The sequence below is a fragment of the Rattus norvegicus genome, chromosome 11 (assembly GCF_036323735.1).
Source record: "Rattus norvegicus strain BN/NHsdMcwi chromosome 11, GRCr8, whole genome shotgun sequence".
Classification (NCBI taxonomy): Eukaryota; Metazoa; Chordata; class Mammalia; order Rodentia; family Muridae; genus Rattus; species Rattus norvegicus.
Genome location: NC_086029.1, coordinates 367,740 through 387,484, shown reverse-complemented (window position 1 = coordinate 387,484; position 19,745 = coordinate 367,740). Strand labels below are relative to the sequence as shown.

Genomic DNA, 19,745 nt, shown 5'->3' with positions numbered 1-19,745 from the left:
CTCCCTCCCCCTCTCTCCCCTTCTCTCTCTCCCTCTCTCCCCTGCCACCCTGTTAATTGGCATTTCTGTGCCAAGGCTATATCCTATAGAAATGACACAGAAATGACAGATGTGAACCTCTAATTCAGGTGCCCCAGCCAGCGAGGGTTCAGAATCGACCTGGAAGGGGGTGAAAGAATGGGGGCCAAGGGGCTCAAAGAAGGAGAGCGAGTCTGCGTTCTGATCAAGCTCTCAGAGTTTATTTCAAAAAGACAGCAGCTCGGAAAGACAAGCAGGGGGTGCTGGAGAGGTGGCTCAGTGGTTAGAGCGCTGACTGCTCTCCCAGAGGTCCTGAGATCAATTCCCAGCAACCACACTGTGGCTCACAACCATCTGTAATGGGATCCGATGCCCTCTTGTGGTGTGTCTGAAGACAGCGGCAGTGTACACATATCCATAAAATAAATAAATAAATCTTAAAAAAAAAAGTAGAATAAAGACAAGCAGGCGGGAAGGTCACACGGAATGATCTGTCACTGCCACCACCTTTCCTATAGCCCGAAACCATACATTGCAGGTATACACTGAGGAGAACAGATGACTGGCTGGGTGTCCCAAGGCCGGAGGCTCTAACTGGCTTAATTTTCCTGGAGATAGAGGCTGTACAGTGCAATGAGCAGAAAATTCGTGAGAAGAATTCCTGAGACTGAGTGTGCTCGGCTCCTGGCATTCAGGTTCCTTCAGACAGAATTTGGTGATTAAATCAGTACTTCTGGGTCAAGAAATCGTCGGTGGACTGACAAGATTTACACAAATATATTGTTAGTGAGGTGTACATTTTTTTTTCTTTTTTTCGGGGCTGAGTATCGAACCCAGTGCCTTGTGCTTACTAGGCAAGTGCTCTACCACTGAGCTAAATCCCCAACGCCGAGGCATATATTTAAAGTGATGTTGACATCGTGCTTTGTATTGCACACCTGTGTGAGGTATTTTAGAGTGCGGTTACCTACTATGATGGGCGTGTGAACCTCACGTGGGAAGAATGGGTTTCACCGGATCCTTCACAGAAGAATCTCTACAGACAATTGAAATGTAAATAAGAAATATTCAATTTAATAAAAATGGAGTAAAAAAATAAAAAATAAAAATAAAAACAAAAATAATATAAATTGTCGGCACCAGCACCGACACGGTACCGAGAATCGGGAGAAAGCCTATGGGATGAAAGAAACACGCACACACACACACACACACAGGTTATCGTGTCAAGCCAGGAGAGGAAGAGAGGAAGAGAGGGAGAGAGAGAGAGAGAGAGAGAGAGAGAGAGAGAGAGAGAGAGAGGAAGAGTGGAAGAGCGGAAGGAAGAGTGAGAGTCTCCTGTAGCTTTATTCACCACTTATATACCCAAGTCTCCAGGTAGAAAATAACTGGGAAGCAAAGTGGGAAACCCTGGCTCATGACAACCTGGCTCGTGACTTTGGTAACAAAAGACCAACTAAGAGACCTGAATTAATTAGGGAGAAATCTGAGAAGACCAGCCTAAATCTCAAGGATAAAGGCTGAGGAAGCAAAAGGCAGAAGTAAATTGACCACCACCCAGATGTGGTCCAGGTGTGTCGGTTCCAAATGCATCAGCCGGCTCAGCAGAGGTCGTGCAGTGGAGACACAGGTGTTTACTACTTGGTCTTTTCTTTCTGTGCTGTAAATACATGGGAGAGGCCTCTGTCCAACAATCCCATGACTTCTTAACTGTGGCCATGCAGTTACAAAGCGGCCAGGCCCAAATCCAATATGACTCATTAAAATAAATAATAATAATAGTAATAATAATAATAAATATAAAAAATAAAAAATAAACATGCGATGCTGGAGACATGAGGAACCTCACTGCTACAGGTAAGCCGGGGAATATCTTTTTACTTCTTAAAATAAAGGAACAGTCATTCCTTTGTTCGCAAATTCTAGTTGAGAATGAGTAAGCATGAGGTGAACAAATCAGGCGTGGTTATGAGGTGCACGGAAGACAGGAACTTAAAGTGTGCCTGATTTCCAATAATCTGTCACGAATTTTCTCTCACAATATTTGAGGCTACACTTGGGAAGATGAAAATACTGAAGAACACTTTCCAAGTTCTAGAAGACGTGGAAGGTAATTTTCACGCTCATGTGGGTTTGGATACACCTTTTGGGAAATTTTAATGTTCTCTAGAAATTTAAAGGAAAGCAACCATGTGAAAAAGGACGGATTTAAGTTTATCAGTGATCAATAAACTCTTCCCAAACCGCGTTCCTCAATCTCTGTGATCTGTGTTTAAAATTCATTGTAACAAAAAGTAAAAAATAAATAAATAGATAAATAAATAAATAAAATTCGATGCACTGTGAATGAAGGAAGGATACAAGGCCTCAACCATCACCGGCATTTTTCTCATAGCCCCATTGAATTATGGGTTAGAAATGGCTATCTGTTTAATTCCATACCACTCAGATATTGCAAAGTGTGCACACATCAAATAGGTCTTAAGTGTGAGTGCAAAACCTTCTAGTAGGTGAATAGTCCATTGTAAAGCTGGAGATACCCATACATGTGTCACAACATGGCTACCCCTGAGTGTGGATGCATATGAGACTCAGGAATGTTCTTTTGGAGAAATCCTAATCCTATACCACACGCTATTTGGAAGAAAATGTCACTGTGTAAAATGCAATGTAGAACCCTTTCATTTGCTTTTTTCTTTTAATATGTTTATCATATGTAACAATGGACAAAAGCCATGTCTGTCTTCCAGAAAAATTAGAATAAAAAACCTACAACTGTGATCATGTGGTAAGGACTTTATAAGTCAGAGTTGTCTCTTAGACATATGAGAACACACACTGGAGAGAACTTGTGAGTTTAATGAGTGTGGTAAATCCTTTTCATGTCATTATCGTCTCTAGAGGCATGAAAGAATTCACACCAGAAAGGAAGCCTGTGAATGTGTTTAATTATGGTGAAACTTTTGTACATTTATGTGTTCTTCATCGTTGTGAAAAATTCACACTAGAGAGAAATTGTATGGATAGGTTTCTTTTAATGTGTAGCCCAGACTGGCCTCATACTCGTGATCCTACTGCCTCTGCCTCCTTCAGCAAATCCTACAGGTGTGTGCCACCACAACTGGCAATTGTATGCATATAAGCAATGTTGTAGGGCCTTTGTGTTGTGGGATCCACTGAGATTCAACACTATTCAAATACCAGATCAATGCACATGACAAGAATTTATTTTACCAATCTATGGATAACAGAGCCAGACATGGTGCATTTGAGGAACTTAGGAACACTGGACAACCCACTCTCTAGATGAGACACAATTTGAATGGCTTGCAGAAGAGATGCTGGATCCCCTAACAGAGATCTCTGAAGACCTTAGAGACAAGCCCTATAACCCTGAGGATTATCACGTCCCCTTTGGGGGTGGTCTCACCATTAATCTGGCCGAGGACCTAGGGACCTTCATGATCAAGAAGCAGACCCCCAAACAATCAAATACAGCTATTTTCTCTCACTAGTGGCCCCAAGTGCTATGACAGGACAGGAAAGACTGTGTGTACTCCCTTGACACTATCTGTGCATGAGTTGCTGGCCAGGGAACTTAGACAACAACCTGGACTTGTCTTTATTGACCTATTCTGGGAAAGGCACTTGACGATCTGCTGGATTCAAAATCATTAAAATATATCAGGCAATGAGAACAGCAGCAGCCCCTTTGGGGGAATTAGAGAAAGGATTGAAAGAGGAAGGGGCTTCAGACCACATAAGAACAGCAATGACAACCAACTGGAGCTTCCAGGGACTAAACCACTACCCAAAGACTATACATGGACTGACCCTGGGCTCCAACTGCATATGTAGCAGAGGATGGCCTTGTTGGTCACCAGTGGAAGGGGAAGCGCTTGGTCCTGTCAAGGTTGGACCCCCAGTACAGGGGAATGTCAGGGGGTGGTAAGCCGGGTGGATGGGGGCAACACCATTTTGGGGGATGGGAAGGGGATCGGGGACTGATGGACAGAAAATTGGGAAAGGGAATAACATTTGAAATGTAAATAAAGAAATATATCCAATAAAAAATGTATCAGGCAAACACCCAGCTTCCTTCTGTAGCTAATTTTCTTGTTTTCCATACCTGCTACTGAGGACAACGTGAAAAGTGTGTGTTTCCTCCCCCATATATCCCCCACCACCGTCATATACACACTGGAGAGAAGCTCTAGCTATGTAACCTATGTGTTAAACACTTTGCATTTCATTGAAGACTCTAAGTATAAAAAAAGAACACATACTTATTACAAACCTTACAAATATAATAACAGAACACATACTGAAGTTGTGTGTGACCACTGAGAAGCCATGTGGGAAAAGAAAGCCTCTCACGTACCACTAGTCATTTAAATTAGGAGAAAAATGCAGAGAAACGTCCCGTAAAATTTTGCACTCCTTGGTATCTTTATACAGGAGTGAAAACCTTCAGTGTGTAATCAATCTGTAAAGACTTTGTACATCACAGTTGTCTCTGAGGACCTGAAAGAACTCACACTGAATGGAATTTCTAACCATAAAAGGTTTGGTAAGATCTTTAGTCAACACACATACTTTCACTTACACAAGATTATTTATTCTGGGGAAAAACTATGACAAGTGTCAACAATGTATTCAAGCATGATGATGTCCCTTCTTATTTTGTTTGCTCTTGCAAGCTCATATGGACAAAAGCCCTACGAATTTAAATAAAAAGGTAACCATTTTAGATTTCACAGTTCCCTCCCATTATATGAAAAATGCATCTAGGTGTAAAGCTTTTTAGCTCTGGCTTAGTGCCTTTTTCTTTTGCTGCTATAAAATAAACCATCTAAGACAACTTCCAGAGTAGTTTAATTTGGCTCATGTTTCTAGAGGGAAATGCGATCAGGGTGACAATGGCAATGCAACAAGTGTCATATGGCAGCTAAGGCAGGAAGGTCAGAGCTGAAGCATGAAGCAGAGAGTGGGAACTAGGAATGAGGTGTTGGTGTAAACTCTCAAGCCCACTCCCAGTGACATATTTCCACCAGCAGAGCAGTGTTTTCTAAGTCTCTCTCAATGAAATGACTGACGCAGAAGGACTGATTTCTCTGATGGGAAGCCTACTTGCTTGTTGTCTGTTCCATGAACCAGTGCATGATGAAGAAAAACTCTGTAGGTAAGATTCCAGGAGCCTTAACATGTGAGTTACTGGGATGAAACCTTAACAACAACAACAAAAAAATCATGTGATATCCCTGTGTTTCTATGTGTGATGTGCATGCTGGTTCCCATGAATATCAGACCCTTTAATTTTGAGGGAGGAGTTAAAGGAATGTAAAATATCTGACATTGGTCCTCAAGATGAACTTAACTGCTCAGCCATGTTTCTTGCCCTGAAAATACTTTAAAGACTTTATATATTATCTTAATACCAGGAAGTAGGAAAGAACTCATGCAACAGAAAAACCTTACTCATGTGAACATTTTGATACAAGTTTTAGACCTCAAAGTTCTCTTCAGTTTCAAAAAAAAATCCTTTTATCACTTCTCATCATAGCCATGAAGGAAGCAAATCATTTACCATGGTCACTCAAGTGTAATGGAGATCACCGATTGTCAAGTTCTACATGGCCGTGGAAGGGATGACTTGACATGGTTCCCACCCCTACAGCACAACTAGGAAAATGTTGACCTCCAGGACTGTTGACCTTTGCTCTGTGTCTAGGGCTTGTTTGTATAATAATGTACATAATTTATTCCATGTTCCTGTTTTGGCAAATATTTTCATTCCCAAGGTTATTGGGATCTGTTCTTCTTATCAAGGAGAACGACCCCATGATAATTAGAATCAGCATGTGTCCAGGAGTCAAGGGTATGTCTAAGTTGCTCAGGAAAACTGTTAACTGTTGTGACCTTCAGGACAGCCCTTAAGTCTGTGGGAATGAACTCACAAAACATGTCATGAAAAATATATCATTTACCTATGCAAAATATAAGGATGCAGTATGCCTTGTATAAGGGACTTCACCTTACAATACAAAGGCCGGTGCAACAATAAGCCATATTTTCAGAGAGATACAGATATAGGGAGATTCCTGAGTTCAAGGTCAGCCTGGGACAGATCAAGTTTGGGCACAGCTGTGGTGTCACAGTTATTATGGGGATGGTAGCTTCAGGGCAGGATCCCTCCCAGCTTATTAATTGTCTGTGCTTACAAAAAGAGGCAGACGACTAAATTCAATTCATATGGTAAAAAAATTGTACTCACTGTCTTGACTCGATTTGCCAGTTTAAATTATTATTAGAGAATTTCAAAAAGTATCACTGTTCATCAAAACAATGAAGTTTCCTTTGTGAATCTTATCCTTTCATTCTCTGATTCACAGATAGTTCATTTTACAAATACATCATAGCTGGCCTTAGAGTTATGGTCCTGTAATCCCAGTACCTGGAGGACAGTGGGAGGCCAATTTGAGGCCAACTTGGTCCAAGATAGTAAGTTCTGAGACTGTGCAGGCTACATGGAGATTGCCTGTCTCAAAAGGATTCCATACAGGAAAATATCAAATTATGGGAATTTTTCTAATTTAATATGACTGGGTGTAGCTAGATGGCTAAATGTCGGTGACAGCTGGCACAAGTTAGATCAAGGTCTTGATTGGACAGTAAAAAAGTAAGGCAGGGAAAAAGCTCTTGTAAGGTGGGAGAGAAGAGAAAGGAAGGGCAGAATCAAGTTGAAGGATGACCTAGACCTGGGTGGTCTTGAATGGCCCTAGGTAGATTTGTGTGCTACGTATGTGGCACTAGCACCGGGTAAAAGGTTCAGACATTTTTAATATTTACTGTAACAACTGGGGTCTGACTAGCTTCAACACAAACTTTTGTTATCTCTACTCAAATTAACAGGACTGTGTTAATAATAAAAATAAGCAATGTGGAGAGTCCAATCACAGAGGGTTAGTGTCAGACTAGGCCAAGAGACAGTCTGATCCCCAGTGACTAAAGATACAGACGATGTCGAGCCATCTCTCAGGGCCTGAAAATCAGGCCCTGTGCCTGAGAAGCCAATGTTCTTAGGGACCGATCCCTCCGTTCAGTCCCACGAGAGTGACATTAATAGTGATGTGTGATTCGGTGCTTCTATATCCATCTTTACCTCCACCCTGATGACCCAGAAGCAAAATAAAGTTTATAGTCTTTATAGGAAGTAACTCAGACCTGGTGCTAAAGACATTTTCCAGCCCAAATCGCCCCAAAATTAGGGTTGAGTAAGACAAAGAAACAACAAAAAACAAAATAGAGAAACTGACAATACAAATCGTTGAATAAATAGTTGTCGACCACTTGATCAAAGCCACGGAACTTGAGTTTATCTCATATGTTGTAAAAAGGCAGCACCGTCGGCTCACACGGACACACGTCGGGTTTACTATGCTGGAATCTACGCCTACTTTGAGAAGAGAAATGAACTTGCAGGTATGAAGTATGTTTACGGATGGGCCGTGAATCCTCTTTATTCTTTGGATCTTTTTGTGCCTTAGGTGTCAGAGTAGCTGTGCCTTCACAGAGTGAATCAGGCAGTGTTCGTTCTGTTTTTCTTTTATGGCACAATTCTGCATGAAAAGCATCTGGATTTTTTTGGTCGGGAGGATTTTAATGACCGGTTATACCCATCTTAAGGGATGGATTTCTATGGGTCAATTTATCTTATCTAGGTGGGCGGTTTATCTGTCGGCTCTGAGTTCATCGTGTGGACATTTTGTGGAATGTAAACTCACTGAGATAAATCACGTAGGTAAATCTGATTGTTAAATCACGAGCATCTGGATTTTTTATTTTAACTGGTTCCTGGGGGTGGATGCTATAACCATTAGGGGGCAGATGCTGGGGCACAAACAGAGCAGCAGCAGAGAACTGGGAGAGGGTATCCACTCCTGTGACCAGGGGACAGGTGCTGGGACCAGGGAGCAGGTGTTGGGAGTGTGGGCTGAGTCCACAGCAGGGAGCCATGATAAGGTGGCTGCCTCTGGGACCAGAGCAGGACACAGAGCCACGAGGTCCGGCCACCGCTGGGACCTCTAGAGTCCTGATGTTACTGGGTTGCTGAGAGAGACAGATGTTCCCAGCTGTCACAGAGACAGTGGCAGGGTGCAGCTAGCAATGGGGGCTGAGAGACTACTGCGACCAGAGAGTAGGTGGGGTAGCACAGCATGACGTCACTCTAGATACCCGCTGATGCCACATTTGTAGGTCGCTACTCACTATGCTCCCAGGGCAGGTCGCTGCTCACTGTGCTACCAGGGCAGGTCGCTGCTACACGGCCCCATGCATCCAAAGTCACGTGACTAGCTGGGGTGCGCTCCTCCCAAATCCGTGCTCTGCCACTTTGGCTTTCTCTCTGAACCCCAGCCGAGTCGCCTCGTGAAGGAGAACCCCACACAGTCTCAGTTTAGAATCAACAGGACACACAATCACTGGGCACCGCACCCATCATCCTAATTTGTGAGTCGTTCTGAGTTAAGTCCACTGGGGGTGAATCTCGGGGGCCTTGTGTTTGCTACGTCTTCCTCCGAGCTCCCCTTGTGCAAAATCGGGTCACATTTTCCAGCCTCTTCTCTTTCCTTCTGTGACCTGGAAGTCCCGCCTACCCCACTTCCGGTGATTGGTCCCGAGATCTTTATTCATCGGGGAAGGTCATGCCACGATGTAACCAGAGTCTGAAATAACGAGATAAAATGTGGCCGAGTCAATGTGAAAACCTTGGCCACACACTTTTAAATTATTTATACGAAGGAAAGGAAACGTCTGAAAATCAACTACATTTCGTGTCTACTGTCAGTAAAATGTCCACGGTGAGGGACATGCTCTCCACGCCCAGCCCCCCTCACTGCCCACGCCCCGCCCCACTCACCCCTCCTCCCGCACGTCATCATCATGTAGCTCCCCAGCCAGTCGGAAAGGGCCGGGTCCGGGTCCAGGGCCTGAGAGAATGGGCGTGGCCTGACGGTGACCCTGAGTGACACTTGTGCTACCCCAGCTCCTTCCCACAATCATGGACTCATGACCAAGCTCCTTCTAGCACCGCCCACCACCTGAGGCCCCGCCTGGATCAGCCCCGCCCATCAATCAAGTCAGTTCCGCCCATTCCCTGAGGCTCCTCCTGGCAGGAGACCCCGCACAAAGGCGCCACGCCCATGCTCAGGCCATCGCTATCCAGTAGAGAAGGGAGAAAATCAAGAGATAAATTGAAAGAAGTTGGGCCAGAATCAAATTTGTCTTCATCAAGAATAAAGTTCTAGAACTTTTTGAGAGTTTCCCAACTGTAGAACAAGACAGGAGGTTTGGAAAGGGACAGATAACTATAGGGGAAATTGTTTCTGACATCTCGATATCTAAAATCATTGACACTTAACTGGTTAAATAATTAATTATAACTAATTATTTTCTTAACATCTATATATGTAAGCTTACAAATTGTTATTTGTGGCATTTGAATACAAAAATTTCCTTATGATTTTCTCTTCTTTACTGCACTTCAATGAATCAGTCATTTGAAATCAGAATTAAGCAGCAGCAAATCTTTATAAAAAACTTTAATTTGATAGAATTTTACTATTATTATGTACTGAGATATTACATATATCAGTGAGTCTGTGTAGTGAGCAGAATGAGTAATTTATTACTCTCATCAAAATTCCAACTTTTTAAAGATACAGACATTCTAATCTAACATGTTCTTTCTAGGATCATTACATTGCCCTGGTACACTACATAATTAACTCTGAGGTTTATAGAGTATCTGCCAGATCGTTTCAATCACAGTTCTTAGTCTCTAGGCTTTAGTCTATAAAATTTACTATGTATTGATAGCGGTGTGTCCTCCTCTGTATCCTTCAAAGCTGTCTGGCTTCACAGAAGTGTGTGAAGGTTTCAGATTCCATGTCATTAAAGAACATTACAATTCAAAATTCCTTGTGATTTTGTGTCTATTCAGCTCTAAGTTTCAAATTGTTAAAATAAGTTTCCATGCTATCTTTTTCATAAGGAACCTTATGTTGAAAAAATAAGAATTGAAAATATTTGAAGTTTCACATGCATTTCACCATATTTTACACAAATATCCACTTATGCATGTGTTTATCTATCTCTCTGTCTTTCCATCTGTAGATTTGTCTGTCTATACATTCATGCACTCATCCATCCATCCATCCATCCATCCATCCATCCATCTATCTATCCATCCATCTACCTACCTATCTATGTTTCTATATATCCATGTATATGGCTCCTATCTCATGTATATCATATTGGTATATCTACATATATATACATATATATGTATATATATGTATATATATATACATGTGTGTGTGTGTGAAAACGTTGTTCATTACAAACACTTGTGGTTCCACCTGTGTACAAAAATTATGTTTTAAAGGCACAGGGAGAGAAAACGCAATGCACATGTCACTTTGTTAGATGACATGAGCCTTAGAACATTGACATCACAATGGTTATTCATCTTGACAGCTACAGAATCCTCAGACTTCAGTGGTTTTCTAGCCACTGCAGTCACCAGTTTGGTGTCTAGAGGGAGGAAGGTAAACGAAAATTTCACATTGTTTGATAAGTTCTTCATCCCAGGCACTATAAAAAGGTATATATTTATATAATTTGACTCTCATGATAGAATTCTGGTATTACGATGTGTTCTGTCTTGATAATTCAAGATCATTTGAAATAACTCTCAACTCAGCAGTGGTTTCTTGATAGGGTAATCATTGTAGCAATATTCAGTACCAATGTTCTACAGAAACAAAGTTATCACATGGAAAGGGGTACATTTTTAGCTACACAGGAGAATAATTTCTGTAAATTTTAAAAACTGTACAAGTTAGAAGTGAGGATTATTTTATGCCCAATCCACTTACTTTACCCCCATGACTGCAGATTATTTTTTTAAGCAACTGGTAAATATAACCCACAATGTAGGAATTCTCTGGATTTCAAGAAAATGTTATTGTTTCCAACACAGATTGTGCCCTTTGAAATCTAATGCTCAGAATTTAAAATTCACTCAGATTAGCCATGCACAACTTTCATCACATGGTCATTTGCTTAAAATTTTGTGCATGAAGCTAAGGTAGTCCTATTTTTCAAACATACCTTTACTTTATTGCTTGATGTGTGTGATTTCAACTATTGGGTGTTCTCACTTTGATTCATGTGAGTCTTAAGCCCCTTCTAAGTGTAAGCTATGAAATTTCTGTACATAATGTTTGAAAAATGTAACATATATTGTAGGATGAATTATAGTCACTTGAGTAAATATATATTTATATATCTTCAAACTGAAAGAGCAGGGCACAATAAAGAAATCACCAAAACAGAAGCCACTCCCTTATTACAGAGAACAATTTTATTATGGGTAAGAGAGAAAAATGTTCAGAGGCATATGGATACTTTCAAAATATAGAGAAAAGAAACAGGCTTGATATGACCACATCTGGCATAAGACAAGGAAGACTATCAACTATCATAAGAGAGAAATTTAGATATCTTGGTCACAGAAAAGGACTCACAAAGACAGGAGGGGGTTCTAGCACAGGTTAGCAGTTAGTATAATGAAGAAGGGGACAGGGATGTTGGAAAATGTCTATAAACTAGATGGGGGATTTTAAATTTATAACATGTATGATTACCCCCTTCAGGAATAAAGAAGGTCAGAATGGGAATTGATATCCTAATAGGAACAAGTCAGTGGAGAGCCATATGTCCCTTTTGCCACAGTCAAGGGAAATGTCTACCTTTGCTGGACAAGACCAATTTTACAAATTTTTGATTAATGCTTTGTTTTTTTCATTTTTGCTATTGCTGTTGTTCTTGTTTGTCTGTTTGTTTGTAACTATCACTAATCTTTCTTTACTATATTTTGAGCTGGACCAAGCCTGGCATCTCTGAGACTTTCCCACAGACCTAACTGGTTTAAATCAAGATAACCTGATTATTTTCAGCACATCTACAATGTTAGCTTACAAAGGTTTAGTTATGGCGTTTTCTCAGAGTATCATATTTGATATCTGACATAATATATATCTACATTAGGATTTATAAATGTTTCAAATATCAGTTATAAAATAGCAACGCAATAATTTTATTGGAGGGTATCACCACCACTTTAGGAACTGCATTAAAGTGTTGTAGCACTTACAGTTTGAGAACCATTGCTCTATATCCTACCAACTACACTTCTTCCCATGACACTTCTGAAAAGGCCCTATTCCTTCCATTCGTTCCCAATAGTTCCCTTCATACATGACATATTCTCTGTTACATTTTAAGGCTGTCTATAGCTCAACAGAATCATGCTTGGAAAACTGAGTCCGCATTTTAATACCATTCACCCTTTGAAATACAGTATGAACGTCAGTTTCCTAACTTATCCACTGAATACTTGTTCTGCTAGATGGAGTTCTGCATCAGGAGAATTCTTTTTTTTCAACATGGACATGACTAAGGAGGAAGATGTAGGAGAAAAAAATCGAACCGTGGTTTGCAAAGGCGCTGCGGTTATCTGAAGAGGCTGGAAAAAAATATAACGATACCAGACGCTATTCAGTGATATTTCGGTTGTATCCAGTAAACTGTAAGTATACGCATCATGCCTTCCTTACTATAAGAGACTACACATTGGAAAGGCCTTAAGGTACAAAACTATTTATAATATTTTTGAGATTATAATTACTTCACTATTCTTCTTTTTCCTAATCCATGTCCTTCCATATACACTTCCTTGTACTTTTTTAAAATCATGGCTTTGTTGAGTTTTTTATTACTTATTCTTACCCATTATTTTATATGTAAGCTAACATAAGATACACATATATAATAGATATGCATGGATAATATATATATATATATATATAGTTTCTAAGTACTTAAATATAACCTGCTCAGTCCCTATAATATTGCTTGTATTTGTGTTTTCAGGAATGTGTATTTGGTATTAGATAAACAATCCAACTGACAATCCTGGGGGGTATTTCTCTTACTCTCAGGTTTCCTTAGTGGCATATGCTTCTTTGAGTAGGGTTGATGCTTACTGGATTACCCCTATATATTTCTCAATTCATTTTGTCACATTCTTTGGGCACATTTAAAAAATTAATTAAGGTCCTACTCTTCTGTTTGAATCTGGTGAAAGATTAGCGACAAGACACCAAGGAGACAGTTAAGCTAGCATGAGCCCACAGTTCTAGCATTTTTCAAAACTAACTTAGGAGGATTACAACTCATAATGACAGCCCTGTGAACTTTCAATGACACATTTATCTACATAAAATATTAAATTCATCATAAGCAGGAGTCCTCTTGCTCGGTGTTTACAGATTGATTACAGAAGCAAGATGGTTGGTCATAAGGGGCTACATGTGAGCCTCCTGCCCTCATAGCTTCCACATTAGCATGAAGAGACAGGAAGCAGCTCCTATCCCTCCACTACCCAGGGAAGCTGCTGGCACTAAGTCTTGCTGGGTGATACTGCAGACACTAGAGAAATCTGATGTGATTGAATGAAACTGTGTACTTGGTTATATTAGAATTTATGACCATAGACATGTTTTCTGGGACCACATCATATATACTCTCCAGTAGTCATGATCATAGCCTTCATATTATTCTAGAAGATATGATGCTGGTATTAATATTATCCAGTAGGGGTTTGGGATTTAGCTCAGTGGTAGAGCGCTTGCCTAGGAAGCTCAAGGCCCTGGGTTCGGTCCCCAGCTCCGAAAAATAAAGAACCAAAAAAAAAGGTAAAAAAAATATTATCCAGTAAATATCTTAAGTGCTGTTCTCATAAGTACATAAATTTATCAGACAGACATCAATAAAATCATCTATTCCATTTTGGGGGGCAGGGGTTAAATTTTCTGATCATCAGTGAAACATGTTCGAGAAGATCCATTTCACAGATTGTGAGAAAAATAAAATATTCAGGTGAGAGTTCTTCTATACATTATAAATACACCAACTGGGCACATTTTCCTTGTAACCCTTACCAGTCATGTATGCTCCTTCACAGGAAATGGTCATTAGTGCCTGAGGCAGGCTGAAAATAAGAGAATGGACTGGGTGTCTGTCAATCTGTCCATCTTTCTTGTTTTTTTCTACTCAGCTCTCTTCCTTTCCACGGTGGAAAATCTTCACATTTTATTTTAAAAGATAGTAATCAACTCATCTGAAATGTAAAAAGAAGCAAACTGATCATTTGCCATATAAGTGTAGTTGATGGAAGGAAGTGAACTTAACTTTGTATTGAGAAAAAAGGAAATGGAAATGCTTGGTTTCTTAAAAGCAGTACATATGGTCCATTCTGTCGTGTTGCAATAGTAATTAAAACTATTTTTAGATTCTCGTTCACATTATGGGAAGAAGGTTATCAAGGTTATAAGAAGTGATTATCATTATTTCCACTTTCATGGATGGTTATCTCTCATCAGACATTGGAATTAGAGGTTTCAGGTTCAAGGATTTCGTGAGAATTTTGGTTTTTATATATGCATATATATATATACATTTAGATATTTAAATGGTGAATGTAAAATATAAAATATAAACGTGTCATTATTGAGACACATGTGTATGAATATCTTGAAGTAAATGTTCCATGATGGCTTGTACTTTGAGTATAGCATGTTACATTAGATTATATGAGGAATCTTTTTCTGTACTGCAATTAGTCTTCCCATGTTTTGAATATTAAAGGTTTATATACAGGATTTTTGAACCATGATTTATTCTTGTGATTGTCTGTCCCTGGAAGTTGAGAGGGGGTCATTATCTTCAGTTATGAAGCCACATATTAGCTCACGAGTATCTGAAGGAAAGTTTAATACCTAGGTTTACACAGCAAATGAAACAGATAATATTAGGTCCATCATTAAAAAAACACACAAAAAAATCATGAGTGTCAGGAGATCTGTCAGGAGATAGAATGGAAAGGAGAAAGTGACAAAAAAATCATGAAATGCATTTTATTAATGTAGAATTCTCAGAGAGCAAATTACTCAGAAAAAGAATGACAAAAGAAGAAAATTTATGCTTCAAAGATTATTGTTTCTTAAAATCATTTCTAATAGTATCAGAATGCTTGATAGGAAGACATGATTATAATTATTTGTCTTAATTATTGGAAAAAAGGATCGCCTTTTTGGTTACTTGTGTGATATGTACTTTGCAGATTTTCTACAGGAGCTCCTGGAATGAGATTATTGAATATTTTAGTACAGGGAGATAGACAACAGAAAATGAATTTTATTAAGTCAAACAATATTTTTGTTTTTATTCTGAAAAGATTGTTAAATGCAATTAATTAAAATAAAATATCTTGAAATAATTTCCTTTGTGTATTATGCAAAAAAAATCAAAGCAAAATACTTACTCCTTAACTAAATCCAGGTAAGAAATATTGAAATAGGTGGCTTTCTATAAACACAGATGTGCTTCAATTTAGCAATGGATGTGTCCTTTTTTGGTCTGAGGCAGGAAGAACTTGGTTTTACCACAATACCAAGTACAATGCAAATTAAACTAACAGATATTTGATTCTCTTTATAGGAATAAGAAGAAATTTAAGATAAAACATGTCATTCCATTGGATCACCTGTGGATTGGTGATGAAGTGGACGTGTTCAGGTCAGACAACATTACTGCTTCCAAGTCCATTTACCTATAGTGGCCGATGGGACATGTTGCTGCCACCTTTTAGTATCAGCTGTAATTTGGTCCACTGATCACAAGAGAATAACTTCAGAAATTGTGGGTCAAATTAATGGAGTGTAATTCACTTACCAGTGAATGAGTTTGCTCATTCTAAAATTCTACAATTAGAAAACAATAATCAGGCTACGGCTATCGGTGACCATTGAAGAGTGTGTATCTATCTAATAACTTCTTTCACCAAAGGCTTCATTAACCCAAAATGTCAGAAAAATAGAATCAATTTTAGTCTGATTGTATACGGGATGCCAACTCAACCTTTCCCCTTCTATGAAGATCCTAGATTTTCTATTCTCTTCACCATATCCATTTCAACATGTAGGTAGGTTTTTTATGGTTTTTTGTTTTGTTTTCTCTTTTTTTTGTTTTTGTTTTGTTTTGTTATTTTGTTCTCCTTACATTTTTAATTGATCAGGTTACAGATTGCAACTTATGCTTGTCCTTTTCTTAAGATCTACAAATTCTGCTCTCATATTAGTCCAGAACCTATCACTGTCTCCCACCAGGAAAGGGAACATTGTCCTTCAAAAGGAGGGAGGGGAAGTCCAGGAAGTTCCCACAGAATGCAAGAGTGGGTAACTCCTCACAAGGCAGAGGCCAGGAGGATGAGCTTGACAGTTCTACTCCAAGGAAAACCCAGATAAACAATGGCAAAGGAAGAACGCTGGGGTATTCTCAGTAGTGCCACTTCCTGTTTAGCATCCAGGGTTTGGAAACCTGCAGGATACACAGAACCAGTACAGCACTGAACAGAATCTTATGGCAGCATGAAGAAGCCAAGAAAGGTGCTGCACGGCAGTCCTCAGGCTTGCTTGACTCCCGCATAACAGGTTCTGTGTCAGGCGTGCCTCCAAGATCACACAGGTTGTGCAGAAGTTTGCTAAGCATCGAAAGGAGAGCCATTCGGGTCACAAGACTACAGAACAAGGTTCCCAAGAACAATATGACTAAAATACAAGGACATGTAGTGCTCAGGCAGGCTCTAAGAGGCGGAACCCAAGGCCTGCAAGCTGTCTTGGAGTGCCATCTTTGCCATCACTGCCACTGTCACCTCCAGCCAGGTTCTCCTGCTCACAGGCCTCTTTGGAACCAGGAAGTTTGCTACCCTGATTCTCCTTGAAACCCAAAACCACGTATCTGACTTTCTGCAACGCCAGCTGCCTTCTCAGCTCATCTGCCAACTGTGAGAGATCTCACTCCATAGCATATGCATCTTCGCCGTCTGCATAGTACTTGGGCTCCACCTCACTAACCTGGAAGTTCAGGGTGTTGGAATAGAGGTGCAAAGCTGCTCGGTTGCTCTTCCTGGCCTGCAGGGAGACATACTGAGCGCTGGCCTGAGAGGCCTGGTCCATTAGCTACTGGGCCAGGCCAAGGCACCGGTGGGAGTGCTTCACAGCCAGTGAGGTGATGTCTCCATGAGGGACATCATCAGGTCCTCTTCCATTTTGGCCAGAACATAACCCACAATCTTCCCAACCTCATCCTCAGCAATGTAGGGAGCTGGACCCACGAGAGGCCATGATAGCAGTGCTTCATCTGGGAGTTCTCGGGCAGGCAGAGCAGGTTGCAGTGTTGCATGTCCATCACGTCATATGGTCGAGCCCAGTGGATGTTCATATTGGTGGCAGGAAGGCCTATCAGACTCCGGAGAGTCAGAGAGGATGCCACAGAGCACAACCTACACCAGCGCCATTTGCTTTAAGACAGCTGGATTATCCAAACACAACTCACACAAGATGAGGAAGGTCTCTCACTATCTTCCATTTCGTTTCGACGATGCCATACAGAACTTGTCCATCTTCATGCACATGGGGCCACAGTCATGTCCGAAGCGAATGACGACCACACAGTCCTCCTCAGAAAGGATGGCCTGGTCTACCTGCCAGCCATTATGTAGACGGGGAAGCATGGAGGACATCTTGAACGCGCATGGGCCGTTGAACGCCACGAGCTTCCTCTAACCTCGTGTGAGCCCACAGGGCCGGACCAACGGGGTCCTCCACCCAGCACCAGCACCCTTCATGTTTTGATCTGCGATGTTCATCAAGACTGCACAAGATCCATGGGGCAGGACAGAGGTGCATTGTCTTCTGAGAAGAATGTGGACAGGACAAGATCCTACTTATCCTAGACATTCTTCTCCCCAAATGATCTGATTTTATTTGTATTCTAAAAGTACACAGATTTAACTCTTTCCAATAATATTGTGTAGTATAATTTTATTTGACAAATATTTTCTACACTCCCACATTTTCTTAAAAATTAGTGTTTAATTGAATGATGATGCTCATGAAATATTCAAGTATTTGAATGTCTCTGTAGCAGAATATCACTGGTGTTTATAGTCGATTAAAGAAGACTAGTGTCTTTAGATCATCAGAGTCAGGTATAATTTTCAGAGTTCAAGAAAATTTCAAATTTGCATTCAAATCTTTCATGAAAAGATGTGCTCATGGCATATTGAAATTATATTGAGTGTAGTTGTAGGGATTGTGTAGCATATGCCTTCTGCTCTAAACAAGCATACAACAACAATCAAATTTTTCCCCATGAAAAATTCATGCCTACCCCAAATTTGAGCTCTTTTCATTCTTCTATCCAAACTCTTAGTGTCATCTCACAGTTGACTCAAATAACATAAACATAAGGTTTATGACCATGCTAGGCTCTGTGACTGTGCTCTTTATGGGGAAAAGAATTTGTCATGGACTCTGACAAAAGAGAAGATGACCTTTTGTTCTCTGAATATTTTCTACTCCTCTGGTAAAATCTCTAAAGATTGTTATTTAATGCTTAGTGTTTCTCTCTTATCAAATATGAGATGTATTATATTTAGGGATGGTAAAGTGTCTCATAACAGCATAAGTATACAAAAAATTAGGTCGTTTGGAAGTGGAGACATGTTGACACTACCAAATATACTTATACCGTAATTGATGGCCACGGATGTAAGATTTTTTTATGTATAATAACCTTAAAAATCTTACCATTTATCATGACTCTAATATTTTCAATTTTACAGTTTCATGGAAAAGACCACTTGGTTGCATTTCTTTCTACAAAGCCTTCAGGCCAGGGCGATATTCATACTAATGAGGTGCTTCATGCTCCACCAATCCCTGGAGGACAAGTATACAACCGTAGCCTGTTATGTATAAAAGGCGAGCGCCTTTGCTGCTCGGGATCCCCGTATCAACAATGAGGTGGTCCTGCAATAAAGGCTGTTGAGAAGAATCCGACGGTGTTGCATCTTCCTTGCTGGCCAAGGTGGGCGCGACAGAAAACAACATGAAACAAGACTGATTCATGTACTATAGATGCAAAAGGAGTAAATACTTTTCGTTATGTCACTGAAATTTGAACCAAATAGTCCCAACAGCATATATTTCCAAGGGAAGTATTATTACTACAATTAAACTGTCTATTCCTGAGGCCTTATTGCTTATATATAGACTTCTGTGTTGTTTCCACTATTCCTTATTCATTTAAAAATATGTGTACTAAACAATTATTATTATATAACATTAACATAAATCATTACATTTCTCTCCATACCTAAGTGTTCAGTGATATATTAGCTGGAAAGAATAGGAATTCAAGGCCCATACCTAAACACAGTAAAAGTCATATACAGCAAACCAGTTGCTAACATTAAATTAAATGGAGAGAAACTTGAAGCAATCCCACTAAAATCAGGGACTAAACAAGGCTGCCCACTCTCTCCCTACTTATTCAATATAGTTCTTGAAGTTCTAGCCAGAGGAATCAGACAACAAAAGGAGATCAAGGGGATACAGATTGGTAAAGAAGAAGTCAAAATATCACTTTTTGCAGATGCTATGATAGTATATTTAAGTGATCCCAAAAGTTCCACCAGAGAACTACTAAAGCTGATAAACAACTTCAGCAAAGTGGCTGGGTATAAAATTAACTCAAAT

General features: G+C 40.0%; 2 long non-coding RNA genes and 1 pseudogene across 2 annotated transcripts; 1 reads left to right on the top strand and 2 right to left on the bottom strand.

The window, feature by feature from the left end:
- Positions 1-7,829: 7,829 nt before the first annotated feature.
- LOC134480937 (uncharacterized) lies at positions 7,830-9,130 on the bottom strand. Its single transcript, XR_010055977.1, has 2 exons — positions 8,936-9,130; positions 7,830-8,741 (listed from the first exon to the last, which is right to left on the bottom strand). It is a non-coding gene; the product is annotated as an uncharacterized LOC134480937 (long non-coding RNA).
- Positions 9,131-10,577: 1,447 nt separating this feature from the next.
- On the top strand, positions 10,578-19,038 carry LOC108350980 (uncharacterized). Its single transcript, XR_001837967.3, has 4 exons — positions 10,578-10,681; positions 12,491-12,670; positions 15,643-15,720; positions 18,830-19,038. It is a non-coding gene; the product is annotated as an uncharacterized LOC108350980 (long non-coding RNA).
- On the bottom strand, positions 17,535-17,944 carry Txnl4a-ps2 (thioredoxin-like 4A, pseudogene 2; annotated as a pseudogene).
- Positions 19,039-19,745: the final 707 nt, after the last annotated feature.